We start from the raw sequence: 15,553 nt of genomic DNA on the forward strand, positions 1-15,553 counted from the left end.
CTGATGAATGTATTGGCCTCTCTAAGGCCCCTGGCAATCATGGAGATCCCAATGCCAAGTTGGATTGAACTTCAGAGGATGATGTTTTCAAGAGCAAAGCTGTGTTTCCTGGAATTGATATGTCAGTCTTCACTAAGGAGCAAGCAGGATCCTGCTCTCCCAGTTTTATCATTGCTTTTCAAAATGTACCTCACAACGAGATGCAGTTACTAAGATAGGGATGATTGGCTGACATTTTGTTCTGACCCAGACTTTAAATAGGAATTAGGGACTCAGATATTCTGTACCTGTCCTGACAAATGATAAATGACTCTCTTCTCATTTGTGAAGCAGGAAGCATGAAGTTATTCTTGATATTTCATTAGATTTAATGAAAAAAAAAAGAGCCTTATGGAATAGTTTTGAGGTTAAAATATGATAGAGATTATTTTCATACCAGTGTGGCCCAATAGAGCACTATACAGTGAAATGCAAGATCTTATATGGGGGTTCCATTGCTAGAAATAATGGGATATAATTGCTCACTTCACCAAGATAGGCCAAAAAATCAATAAAATTGTTTTAAAAACACTTTGAGTTCAAAAGAAAAGTTATAAAAATAAGTTCTAACATATAATAGAACTTTACAAACTAGCTTAGTTTAGGACTCAAGACTCAAGAACTGACAATATTGTTTACTTGTCCACATAGTTTAAATTTATAATGCTATGCTCCTGTTGCATGAAGTAAAGTATTGGTCTTACAATGTATAGGATAGCCTTTACAAGTAAATGAAGTGTGATATCCACTAACAACCATTCTGAGCTAGGGAAGCTTATGTTCTAGAGGTCACTCTTTTGGTCTGCACTCCTACAAGCCTAGCCTACAAGATCCTTCTAGTGTGCTTCCCCTTAACAATCAGGCAGGCTTTTAACAGAGACATTTACTAAAATGACAAAGTAAAAAAAAAAAAAAAGAAAAGAAAAACCAGGAGCTTCAAAGCATTCTTCTTATAGACTTGATATTTATTTTTCTACAAATAGATATAGAATCTATGGAAAGAATGGTGTCAGAGTGTGTTGATATGGTGGTATATGTGCAAGATAGATAGAGATAGATATACACTCATGGTATATGTATATGTGTGTGTCGAGACAGAGAGACATACACACATTTTATATATATATATATGTGTGTGTGTGTGTGTGTGTGTGTGTGTGTGTATACATATACATATATACGTATATGTAACAAAAGTATCACTACTCTTAGTAGTCCTTTAGGGCCTTTATTTCTTCCTGATCATGTCTACCCATCTATCTTTGTTAGATTGTACAAAATGTGTTAGTTTTCAGGAGTCTTGTTCCTTGAGGTTTTTTCATTCCTTGAATGACTGCCTTTCTATATCAGTGTCAATCTAAAGAACAGTCTGCTTCCTTGATTGTGCCTTGAGATTTTTAGAAATGACAAACTTGAATTAATGGATATGGTATCTGCCGTGGGTAGTTTTTTGCTAGGCTCTGTGGCCAATAGGGAGAATAGGGCTCACCTTGAAGAGGTCTCCTCTACAAAATATTCCTCAGCATACATTTCTCTGTAATCGAGTTGTCCCTAAGTACTTAGCTATTTAAAGACCTGAAAAGGTGTGACTATTTTTTGCTAGTCCAATAGGATTGCTCCCTTTAATTTTGTCAGAGAAAGTAATTTATATATCATAAAAGAATCAGAGCCTCGATGAATATTTAGAGTTAGTTTAATACCTCATTATCATCCTATGATTAGATTCTAACCCTTCTGGCCTCTGGGCAGAGGAAGGGCATTCAAAGAGCAACTTCCCCCCTACCCTTCTTTTGCCAAAGAGGATTTTATATAATACATTTAAAACTATTTTTTTCTTCTGTTGGATTAAATTAGGGTAATTTCAGGAACTGTGAATACACATTTTGGAAAAGAGAGAAAACTGGGAATAGTTTTAATTCTTTTCCATGGGGGTTGGCTAGCCCAAGGGTAATTAGATACTTGCCTGGTTGAAGACAGAGTAACCTCTGTTCTTTGTATTTTTCCATGGAGCTCTGAGAAAGCATTTGGAGCCCTGCTGTTTCTGGGAAACACTGCCCAGAAATTTGATTTTTTGGGAAGTTGCCCAGTCTGATACGAGGAGGCAGCCCTGCCCTGTGTAACTGATAAGTATATGGCAGTGGTACAGCTTAATAATGGATAACTATAACTTTGTGTTGGTTGTGTATCAAATTGAGATAAGAATTTTAAAAAAGGTGGTTTCTGAGACTGACTTCACAGCAGACTCATGGCAGTCTAGAACAAATGAGACTTTAAGATGTCATGTGCTTGAGTTATAGTTGTTTTCAGTTGTGACTCTTTGTGACCTCTTTAGGGGTTTTCTTGGCAAAGATACTGGAGTGGGAGTAGTGGATCCTTACCTGATGTCTCCTATCCTACATGTGTTTGCTTCATTTCTCTTACTTATTTTTTATGCTAGCTTATGTGTATTTGCCAAACTCAGAACACTGAAACAGGATGGGTGGAATAAATTCCTTTGGCATGTTAGTCCGTCTATTAGTATGAGCAATGCTGGCTTTGTCATTTTACTAAAATTTACTTTGTACTTTTATCAACCACTTTTGAAAAATATTTAATGTCCTATTTAAGCAGGTAAAAGCCTTAGATGAACTCTGAGATTTTGATAGAGTGGAATTAAAAAATCTGGATTTTTTTTTCCCCAGAGAGTATTTTTTCTTTTTTTACCCCATAGTTAAGAGTACACACAATACTTGGTAGTTGAAAGTGATTTAGGAGCCAAAAGGCTATGTTTTAGTTATAGTCCTGTTTCTTGCTGGCCATGATATTATGGGCAAGTTACTTTGCTATTCTAAGTTAATTCTTCATTTATAAAAGAGGGTATATCTATATTTATGGAATGCTTTATAACTTATAAAGTTTTCACAAACATAACTCATTTGTTCCTCCAAATAATCCTGTGATATAGGTGTCATTATCCCAGTTTACATGTAATTTAAATTGATTTGTCCAAGGTCATATAATAAATATATATGAAACTATGACTGAAAATCAGGTCTTCTGCACTAAATCCAATACCCTTTTTTATCATGATACTTTTCTCCAAGTGATATTGCAAAGGAAAAATGAGATAACAAACTTGCAAATGCATTATTAATTTTTAAAAAATATTTTGTTTTAATCAGTCAAGATCCAACTTATCTTCCCATCCAAATCCTTTCTCACCTCCAACTGAGAACAAAAGAAAACAAAACCCATTACTACAAACTCTTATAGCCAATCACATTTTCCCCACATTACTATGTCCAAAAAAAGCATTTTTTTCATTTGCATCCTGAGTCCTTCACCTCTCTATTAGGAGCAATATGTTTCATTCTTAGTTCTTTGGCATCCTGGTTGGCCTTTATACTGATAAAAATATAATGCAATAGTATTCCATAATATTTTATACTATAACTTGTCATTCCCCAATCTATGGGTACCCCATAAAATTCCTATTCTTTGTCACCTCAAAAAGAGTTAAAATATTGTTGTACATCCTTTAAGTTTGCTTATGGTTTCCTTCCTTGACTCTCTAGGCCTTCTCTCTAATTTCCCTATTGAACAAAATATATTTCTGAATCCAAATCTGTGTGGATCTGTTTCCTTCCCTTTTTTGATCAGTTCAGATGAATAAAATTCAAGTATTATTCCATTTGCCTTCATCCGCCTGCATTGTTTGAATACATGTCTACTTGTGCTCCTGATTATATGAGATAATTTTCCCTGTTATTTAGTTCCATTCCTCCCAGTATAAATTGTTCTTCTTCCTCTCTCTTCCATTCTTTTCTTAATATTATCATGACATACTAGGTCTTGTCTAACTGTATTGTCTCTTACAACTCCTCATAATGATAAAGTCCCAATATGATTCATATGTTTGAATGTAAGGAAATTATCCTTGTTTAGTCTTTTATGATTGCTTGACCATGTTTACCTTTTTTAAAGTTGCTCTCTACTCCTCTGTTTGAACTTCAAAATTTCTCTGCAGTTTTTGTCTTCCTCCCTCCCAATCAACAATGTTTGGAAAACCACTATTTCGTGAAAAATCCATTTTCCCCATCATGTAGTTTTCCCATATAGTTCCCATACCTAGTTTTGCTGAATAAACTATACATGATTATATGCCTACATCTTTGCCAATCCTTACTGCATTACAAATTCTCCTTTAGAGTGGTGGGTGCTAAATCATGTGTGATTTGTTATGCAACTTCAACTGGGCAATCCTAGCATTAGTGAGATAGCTCCCTTATTTGTTCACTGTCCCATTCTCCAGAGTGGCTCTTCCAATTTTTTTTATCTCTCTTCAAACCTCTCCTGGCTACTCCTCCCTCTAACTCTCTCAGGGAAGAATTTATCTCCTTTTCTAAGGGAAAAATGAGATCATCTTCTTTGAGCTCCCTCTTTTGCTCACCTATCTAATCTCTAACTCAGATGCTTGCTGACACTATATCCTCCCCTTTATTTTCATATGATTTGAGCTCTGCAAGTTCCTGACCTGGTTTTGGGTCTGAATGAGAGTACCTTGCTTCTGGACTCCACTCATCATCCAAATGGAAAGTTCTATTAGTTCAGAGTAACAGGATGATAGGCTACCCTTTGATCTGGGATTCCTGCTTTGGTTATTCTTCTGCAGGTGGGCTAGATTAAGTAAGGCCCTGATTTACTCCTGGGGTTTGCTCCTCTCTGTTGCTTCTTTTGGCTTTTGAACTTCCATCTTTCTTTAATATACCACTTAGGACCTTTCTACTGGGGAATGTCACTTCCCTGTGCAAATCCTTTTCTTACATTACCCTGGATTTATCACTTGAATTTATCACAGAATAGAAAAAGAGCTATCAATCTGTCAATCCTTTCCGTGTCCGGGCCGGGTGAGGTTTCCCGTGTTGGGAAAGCTATTTGGGACATGTCCACTTCCACTGTCCCAGTATGGCTGTCAAAGTCTGAGACCTCTTCTAGCTCGGGTACACAGCCTTTTCCTGAGGACTGGGTGCTCTTTGGGTTTTGTGCTGCTAACTAACTGATCCCCATCTTCAATGTCTGCAAACTTTCTTGACTTTCTCCCTATGCCACACTAAACTAAACAAAATGACTCATTGTGACTTTTTCTGGATTTCCCCATTAGGATTCTGTCTGGTACATTTTCTAGATCTGTTTGGAGAAGTTTGTGGAGTAGAGCTCACCACATTGCTTCCTACCTCTCTGCTAAGTTGATTACAGACTCCTGCATTATAAATTCTAAAGAATCATGCCTCTGTAGAGTTATTATTAACATGATTCTTCTCCATTCTAGCTGGGAAAATTACAAAGTTATTTGTTCAATAATATATATTTCCCTCACCTTCTTCATTGCTGCTTTTGTATTTGAAATAGATTGTCTATATGCCTATTTTTTGTTATGGCACCTGTGATTATTGTCATCCTCTAAAGTCATACTTCAATGTTTCTTTATGGAATCAAGGTGACTCTTGGTTCTTGATGACTAGACTTACAAAATACAACTACTGTCAGATTTTTTCAAAATATAAAATTACATGAGAGTAACCCTTTTTTGACCCATAGTCTTCTCTCTCTAATTTTGTCTACTTTTTTTCTCCCTGAAGGTATAAAATTTTTGAGGCAAACTATAACTAATTCAAATTTATATAGAACTTTGAGATTTATAAAGGTTAAGTAAGGATCTGAGAGGCTAAGTGATTTGCTTCAGGTCACCAGTAAATAAATTGAACTAAATTGAACTTTGTATTTAAGCTATGGCTTAAAACAATTCCTGTCAACCAAATATAATACTTTACAGTACTTTTCTTGATTCAGGCATGATAGAATTAGAGTAAGACAGTAACAGAGAGCTCTGGTACTACTTTTCTAGGGGGGGGAAGAAATAATTAAGGAGGATATGAGCACTAACTATAAAGATTTATAATACACATAATACTGTGGTTGAATTTTCCCCTTGCCTTTCATTAACTTATTGAAACATCTTTTTCACTTTTTGAGTCCTGCCAAATACTGAGCAGGCAGTAATACAGAGCCATACTCTCTTACATATTTCCCTGTATACCTCTGGCTAATTCGTGGCTCAATGTAAATTATTTCTTTCTAGGTTGGATTTTATCATGCAGTTCAATCACCCAGCTCTATTAGATTACTCTACTTTCTCATGTTTCACCATCATTTTTACTAACTTAATAAATTTGTGTCAGCAAATTTTACCACCTCACTATTTACCTTGTCCCCAAGATCATTAATAAATACACAGTACATCACTGGTTTCAGTAATATTGTACCCTTAGGCATTCACAGTAATAGAAATTCCACATATTTGGTTGTCAGCTATTAGAGTTGAGATGTATAAAATGTGAATAGTCAACTACTCAGTTATTCAGAGGATGATTATCCAATTGGTGAATTATCCTATCCTACTTATTTTCTACCCCATCCTACTTTTTAAGCATTATAAGGTAGGAGAAAAGAAGGAAACAAGCATTTATTGTGAATGATGTGCCAAGTACTGTGCAAGGTACTTTACAGATATTTAATTTGATTCTCACAACTTGGGATGTAGGTGGTATTATACTCCCTATTTTATAGTTGAGGTAATTAAGGCAGTCAGCTGTTAAATAACCTAGGAATACACAGCTAGTGTCAGCTGCTTCATATATAGACACAGTTAGAAGTCAGGTGCTATAGTTTTTAGTTTCTTTTATTAAGTTAAAATTTGAAACTTTTGGAACAGGAGTGATTGAGATACATTGGCATTTACTGGCTAGATTTCTTTCTTAAGGAACACATCTTAAACCCAAATCACTCTGGCTCTCATTGACTGGTCAACAATAGGTCCCAAGTCAAGCCCAATAGATCATTTTTTGAGTCCTGATTCACTTCTAATGAATGTAAATAGCAATTATTTCTGTTTTGACCAAAAGCCTTGAGGGGCTTCCTCTCTCAGAGCAGATTTTTTTTGGACTAAGGTAAAAGAGGCCATTCTTCATTTCAGTTCTTACCTAGCCTTAATTATTGAATAGATGCTGTCTCAGTCAAACTGAGACCTGTTGAAGACCTTAGCTTAAAAAGGCCAAACTCTCCCATGGCATCTAGGGTCATCTCAAGTTGTCCTGATCTATATCTTGCCATTGGACCAGATGGCTCTGGAGGGGAAAATGAGACTGGTGACTTTGCCTAGCCCTCCCTCACTTAAAATCAGCTCACTTGTATGTCATGGCATCACCTCCCTGATGTCAGGACAAAGATCCACAACAATAACAACAGTATCTTTGAACTACTCTCTCTAAAGGTTTTATATCTTTGTCTTCCTCCATCTTCATTCATTTACAAGGAAAGCCAAGAAGAATCCCAGGCATAAGAAAGACAGAGGCCCTTGAGACCCAAGCTTTGGAAACCTTTGTCCAGTGTCAGTTCCCAAAATAATTCTAAATAGATGCAGTTTAGCAACTGGAAATTAGGCATTATTTACAAATGCTTTCTAACTCTAAGCCAGTTAAGAGGTTTGGAACAGATATCCTGTCCTTGGTGAGCAGTAAGTTTTGAAAATAGTCTTAACTCCTATGACTTTGCTGACTAACAGTCAGTGCTAACACTGTGTTCCAAAAGAGCTTGGCCCATGGAAGCAAAGCTCTACTTTTGGAAAGGAAAAAGTCTATTAGAGCCAAGACTCTGAGAAATGACAGACTTCCCCAAGGGAAGAAAATAGCTAAAGGGCAATTTTCCCCCTTTTCCTAGTCTGATATTGAGTGTGTGAATGCCCTGTCATTCTAAAGGAGCTAAGGCTGAAACCTTTGGAATGTAGGTTAAAAAAGACATGGGAGACTCAAATCTTTATATAATGGCAAAGAGTTAGCCTCTCAACTGTGCATCTCAGATGAATTTAAAAACTGGAAACAGAGAAGCTCCATAACCTGGTACCCAGAAGATCTGGTTGCAATCAGTGTTACCAAGTGCTCAGTAATCAAGACACCAGAGAAAAACCATCAAGTGGTGATTAGGTTCAACCAGCATGGAGATTTATCATACCCTTACACCCCACATGTCAGAGTTGCCTTTCTTCATTTTTTTTTTCCTTTTCTCGCTATTCATGTTACCCAATGACACCCAAATGGATGTCCCTCATCATCTGTGCTCTGGCTAAAGGTGTTCTCTATGTATATTCTCTATGTATATATTTGCCTTTTATACTCATTGGTCATGTTTTAAAGGGATGTACTCCAGATTTGGACAACTATCCTATTCCTATTTTTCTTAGTGCATTATTTCATTAAATGTCTTTTGTTAGGATTAGTAGGTGAGAACTCAGGTTGTCTGGACAATTACAAGGTGAGAACTCAGGTTGACTTGACAGTTCTGTCAAGTTGTAATTGTCCAGACAACCTGAGTTCTCACCTAGTAATCCTAACAGAATTTTGCTTTGAAATAGCACATTTCTTGTCTGAATAGTAAAAATGCTTTGATTGATAGGGATGGATGAACTTTTTTTGAGCATATAGACTGTATTTGGATGTATAAATATACAGTGTATCTTGGAAAGTCCTATGCTAATGAACTTTAGAACTTGGGAACTATCTAGCCACTTAAATGCATATGTACATACACAGGTGGTTCTAATATGACCCAAGGGAAATAACTAGACTAAAGGGGTCAGTAGGAATAGGAAAACAGAATAATTGGAATAAAAAGTTGGAATAACCTATTGGAGGAATCATATAGATGGATAGATGGATCCCAAGAGAGCTGCTCTGAATGCAAATGTAAAGTACTATACTATTATGGCATGCCTTGACTTCTGAAAATCTGCTAGATTTCTTATTATTTTCTTGGTATTTGATATATTTACACTCTCATATTTTTCTTTATTTGCCTAGTTGTAGACAACTACTAGTTGTAGGCTACATAGTTGCCTAGACCCTGGAAATGATTCAAGTATCGGACCTGAAGTTCTAGCTTCAGACACTTACTAGTTAAGAAATTTTGGTGAGTCATTTTACTTCTCAATTTCTACAACTGTACAATGAAGATAATAATAGCACATTCTCTCAAGGTTATTGTAAAAATCAAATGAGATATTTATAAAGCATTTTTGCAAACCTTAGACTACTACATAAATACTAGTAATTATTATTTTGGAATATTCCTATCCTTTCTCAACTTATCTTTCTACATATTTATTTCATTCTATCTGATTCTTCTATTCCACTTATACTTTAATCACAATTCGTACATGTATATTCAAGCTCTTTACCTTAGATCAGTAAGAATTGGCTTCCCCTATGGTTTTGGTTTAAAGATTTGTGAAAATGTATTGGTTGGGAACAAAAATAGGTAACTATTGCATGTAATAGTATAAAAATGCATCATAATTGCAAAACAATATGCTATATAAGGTCCAAGGTAGAAAGTAATTTTAGCCGAGATAACCAATTAAATTCTTGCAATAAGTATCACTATCAAGTATGAATAAAAGCCCATATCTGAAGAGCCCATATCAGAAGTAAATAATAATAAAAAGTGGTTTGTTTTTACTCTCTTGGAAAATTAATCTCTTTTTAGAATCATACAGTTTGTAGGTTTTACATTCTCAATTAAACAGCAACTTATAGATATCTGGAAAATAAATTTAGTGTGATATCTTACTAAAGCACACTCAAATCATCAATATGAGCTTTAATTTTTTATTTATTTTTGATTATTCAAATCTTATTAGAGATGCCCACTAGCCAGGAATACTTTTTTTAGATGTTTAAAAGTTTATATTATTTAATTCAAGATAACAACAATAATAATAGATCACATGATATAGCATTTTAAGAGACAGTTTGTTAAAGTAGACAGGCATCTGCCCTTGGGCTCAGATCCCATAGAAGGTGGTGGGGGTGAGGTGCTGGGAGGGAGAAGTGAGTAAGTAGTGGTGGGGGGGGATGAGATAGTTTCCACTACCATAATTTCCTCACACAAATATCACAGGTCTTTATTCCTCTGCACCCCACTCTGCCACCCACACATAAATTATAATAGGCACCACAGCTTGTTAAAATGATTGGAGAGCCTGGGAGCATAATTCCCATCCCTATCTGTTCTTGTTGTGGGTCTCTGGGTAAATCATTTAACATTTCAGTGCTCTAGGCAACTCTCAAAGTCTCTAAATTGAAGAACATCTGTTGATTTGCATTGGTAAAATGAATTTCCTTACTAGGGAGTTCCTTATATCAATGTGTATTCTAGGCTAAAATGAGTGTATATATGTGTGTGTACATGATATTTATGTGTGTGTGTATATATCATGTACACACATGCAAACATATACATACGGTTATGTAAGGAATTGATTTCCATCAATGAGGAGAAATCCTATGCAATGGATTTTAGAATTATCTAGCCACTTATACACATATGTACATATACAGGTGGTTCTAATATGACCCAAAGGAAATAGCTAGACTAAAGGGATCAGTAGGAATAGGAAAACAGAAGCTTGGTTTCTCACAGTTTAGCCTCAGAATTGCTCTGTTGGTGGTGCTGGTGACCTTCATTTTTGAAGCTGACCAATGATATCACAAAGTGATATCTTGATTTGCATATGAATTGGATTTTATGGAAGTAGAATTGCCCTAGAAACAAAATAGTGATGGTTGTAGGAAGTTAAAGGGGGTCAGGGATCTGGGTTAAGATCTGACTTAGACAAAAACATAAAAAGATAATAGTGACTTGTATATATTGGTGGAAAGATTTTATTTAAAATTTCTTTTTCAGTTTTCTGTTTCTGTGAAATGATAGAATTTTGATCTAGAGTGGAGATCAGAGATGGACTTATCCCTTCCCCCCTCTTATGTAATAGGTGAGAAAATGAAGGCCTAAATAAAACTAGCTTAGGATCATATACCTAGTTAGTTATAGTCTCCTATACTAGCATGTAGAGTTCTGAAAGGCAAGATACATACTCCTATATTTCCCATGTGACTCTTCCTCTAATGCATATCTACAATGGAAAATATGTAAAATCCATTTTTAAACTGGAAAAATCCAATTTTGGCATATATTACTGAATAACGTATGATTTAAAATGTATTGAGATGAACGATTATAAAAATTTAAATATTTCCTTCTTTAGAATATTTTGGGTTTTAAAGGAAACTTCTCCCCAAGGTGAAAGAGAAAATATAAATATATCTATTGTGTTGTTTTAATATTGTTACTGTACTGCTTATACTCTTGCAGGATGCTCAAGAATTTGGAAATATGAAACAAAAATTGGCACTGATAGCATACTTTCATACTGCATTGTGGCGTGGGGATGACACAAAACTGTGTTCCAAAAAACTGTGCTTTTTGAGGATAGTCTCCAACAGGTCTCCTTGGCCCAGGGACAGAGTATTGTCTGAGAACCAACCTTGCTTAATTTGTAGAGGTTCATCACTGAAGGGGAAAAAAGAAGAGCTTGTTAATAATTATAACTAGCATTTATGTAGCTACCAAGAATAAATTGTTTAGATCATGTTCTTTTAATCTTGAGTGGGTGCAATCTCTCTTAGTGAAGGGAGACTACATGAATAAAATAAAATATATTTTTAAATAGTTCAAAATAAAACACACATCTCTAATATCTGAGTATATAACTCAGTTTCTTGGTCTAAGTTTGCCTGAGGATAACTTCACTTTCTGAAAATACAAGAGTCTATGATTTTACTTCAAATAAGCTTTTTACAGGATTACCTAGTTCAAGGGGGAGATAGGTAGCACAGTAGAACAAACACTGAGCTTGGAATCGGGAGGATTCATCTTCCCGAGTTCAACTCTGGCCTTAGACCAGTCGTGTCATCTACTTAACTCTATTTGCCTTAGTTTCCTTATCTATAAAATGAGCTGGAGAAGGAAATAGCCTTTTTTGTATCTCAGTTGGGGGGAAAGGGAAAATTCAGATTTTTCAATTCAGAAAAATCAGATTTAGAAAAGAAAATTGAAGGGGAAAAAAAGAAGAGCTTGTTAATAATTATAACTAGCATTTATGTAGTACTTTAAAGTTTGCATAGTATTTTTCAAATATTTTCTCATTTTATTCTCATAACCACCCTGGGAGTTAAGTATTATTTTATCCCCATTTTACAGATGAGAAAATTGAGGCAGACAGAAGCTACCTAATTCACATATCTACTGAACTACCTAATTGTCTCTTGTTTTTTTTTTTTTTTTTTAATTGTAGCTTTTTATTTACAAGATATATGCATGGGTAATTTTTAAGCATTGACAATTGCAAAACCTTTTGTTCCAATTTTTCCCCTCCTTCCCCCCACCTTCTCCCCCAGATGACAGATTGACCAATACATGTTAAATATGTTAAAGTCTAATTGTCTCTTTAAGGATATTTTTTTCCCTAGAAGAGTATGGGCAGGCAATTTAGGAAAATACCTAAGACAGAAGGAAGAGAAAGGAGAGAGTGGTGAAGAACCAAAACTAGCTATTGGTGAACTGATTGCAGGATTCATCTTACTTCATACTTCATATTTTCTTTATTTGAGAAGATATAATTTGTCATATTTTTGCAAAATTAACTACCAAGCTCAAAGTTTGAAACAATTGAATTACAGTTTTTGTTTTCTGTCATTAAAAACTGTATAAATTAGTCTTCTCATTGACATCCTTTTGAAAGTTGATCTCTGGCATTTGTTTGGACCATTTAAGATCTACCCACTGCAGGAGTTTAACCAGGGATTCTGATATAGGAAGCTGCAACAACAGACTGCATAGATAAAAGTCTGACAGCAGTACGGTAGCCTATATATAGCTTTTATGAATTTTATGAATTTCATGACCTTCTGTGAGACAGAACAAGATGGTTAGCACAAACCTAGCTTTTCATGTTAAATTTTCTAAGAAATGGAAATTACCTTCTCTATCTTTGGCAGTGGCTTTAAAAATGAAGGTAGACCCCAAATGACAGTTCAAGTAAGAAGCTTCCAGTTCTCCTGCACCTTGTAGTTTATTTTAAATTTATTTTCCTGACATCCAAAGCTCTTTTTTATTTTGGATGGCATAGGCATCTCTTCTTCAAAAATTGGACAGAAGCACATTATATGTTTTTTTGTATTTTCAAAGCCATCAACCTAGATTTTTCCATTAAAGATAGGCATACACACAAAAATCATATTATAAATTAGGTATTGAGTATTATTTCTAAGTACCCCTGCTCTACCGTGTGTTCACAGGAGAGACAGGGAGACAAAAATTTGATGATTTGGTAGAACATGTTATGATACATTAGAGAAAAATATTTGGGTGATTTTAGGGGTATTTTCCATTTGGGGAATAGTAGGCTTAAAATGCTTGTATTTCTGTTTCTAAGAACTTCACCACTATGACTCAGTTACTCTGGAACTTCCCTAAGGGATGGAGTTTTTTTCTCTTGCTGCAAAAGTTCTCTTTGATGTGAGCTTCCTTCTCCCACTGCTGAGTTTCTTTTAAGACCCTAATTTTGGGGATCATGGACCTGGACAGGTTATTTTTTGTTCCCTTCCTATTTCTGTTTCTGAGAACTTTACAACCTTTTGCCAATCTTTTTCCTGTGTGTGTGTGTGTGTGTGTGTGTGTGTGTGTGTGTGTGTGTGTGTGTGTGTGATTGTGTTGTCTTGCCCCTTCAAATATAAACCTCTTGAGGATAGGGTCTGTCTTTCATTTAGCACAATGCCTGGTATATGATATAAATATGTGTTGCTCACTGAAAATATAAAGTTGCTGCCATTGTTTGCTTATAAAGACTGATAATACTACAAATCTATCTATATTTATACAAATCTCTAAAATACATACACAGATGCATGCACAAACCACACTCAAGCTTTGCTAATAAAAGAGAACTTTTATTAAAAGATATAAGCTAAAGTATGATAATAGACAAAGCACAATGAAAAACACACTTACTTAAGAGATAATCAGAGAAACTATATTTTGCTAAAAGGGTCTCATAGAAAATGAAGCAATGTTGAAAATTTTTACAGCAAGTGTCTCTGATAAAGACCCTATTTCTCAAATATATACTAAATATAGAAGTGAGTCAAATTTATAAAAACAAAAGCCATTCCCCATTTGATAAATTTTCAATTAAAATGAACAGGCAGATTACAAAAGAAATAAAAAATGTTCTAACTCTAAATCACTATTGATTAGAGAAAGGAAGATTAAAATGACTCTGAGGTACCATTTCATATCTATCAGAAATGACAAATGATGAAGTTAATGGGGAAAAATTGGTACACTAATAAATTGTTAGTAGAGTATAAATTAGTCTGAACACTATGGAAAACAATTTAGAACTATTCCCAAAGGGCTATAAAAATGTACATACCCACCAATACTACTCCCAAAGAGTTAAAAAAAAAAAAGAAAAAAAAAGTAGCTATATGTACAAATAATAGAGCATAACAGCTCTATTTGGGATGGCAAAGAATTGGAAATTGAAAGAATGCTGATATGATGGAGTGCTATTGTGCTGTGAGAAATGATGATGAGGGGAGAATGATTTCAGAAAACTATGGCAAGACCCTATATGAACTGATACAAAGTAAAGTGAGATACACTGGGAGATCATTGTGCACAGTAATAACAATGTTGTAATAATGAGCAACTTTCATTATTGCTCTGTTCATTGGCTGCTCTAATCAATACAATGATCCAAGACAATTCCAAAGGATTCATGATTAAAAATGATATTCAACTCCAGATGAACGCTGAATGCAAAATGAAATAAAAATTTTCACTTTATTTTTCTTAATTTTTTGAAATATGGCATATTTCACATGTATAATTGATATCATATTCCCTGCTTTCTCAGGGAGTGAGGAAGGGATAGGAGAGAGGGAAGAAATTTGGAATTCAAAATTTAAAAAGAATGTTAAAAATAGAAAAAGTAGAGGAAAAACATAAGCCCAAAATAACACTCAATGTCATTTTGATTCCATATTCTCCTAGCCATCTGAAGATTGATTGACAGGATCCTGTAATGAACAAAAATGGATGATTTTACTTTTAATAACTGTCTTTCCTTCCTTTTGTGAAAGGCCCAAAATTTGGACTATGGGAATAAATGGAGAAACTAGAAACATGGGTAATCTGCAAATCAGATCATTTGCTCCTGGATACTTGAGAGTTGGCTATTTCAGCATTCACACTATATTTAGATTTTTGCACTTGAATATGGAACACCTTTTTTTTTTTTTTTCTACTTTAGTCCAAGGTCACCCTGAGTAGCATTATTAGTTGATGTTATATTTCTAATAAGTTTTTTTCCTGCATAGCATTCAGTGTCATATTTTTATAAATGTTTATTAGATAATAACATGTTTAAAATGCCATCTCCATCTCTATAACCTTTGTAATCTAAAGATATTTAAAGAAAAACAATAGTTAAACTTGCTTACATAATTAGTCTGCTGATGAAGTAGTGAGCTTGATGTCATGATAGGCTAATTATAATCATTTCCACACTGATGTACAAGGT

The sequence above is a fragment of the Sminthopsis crassicaudata genome, chromosome 3, assembly GCF_048593235.1.
Source record: "Sminthopsis crassicaudata isolate SCR6 chromosome 3, ASM4859323v1, whole genome shotgun sequence".
Classification (NCBI taxonomy): domain Eukaryota; kingdom Metazoa; phylum Chordata; class Mammalia; order Dasyuromorphia; family Dasyuridae; genus Sminthopsis; species Sminthopsis crassicaudata.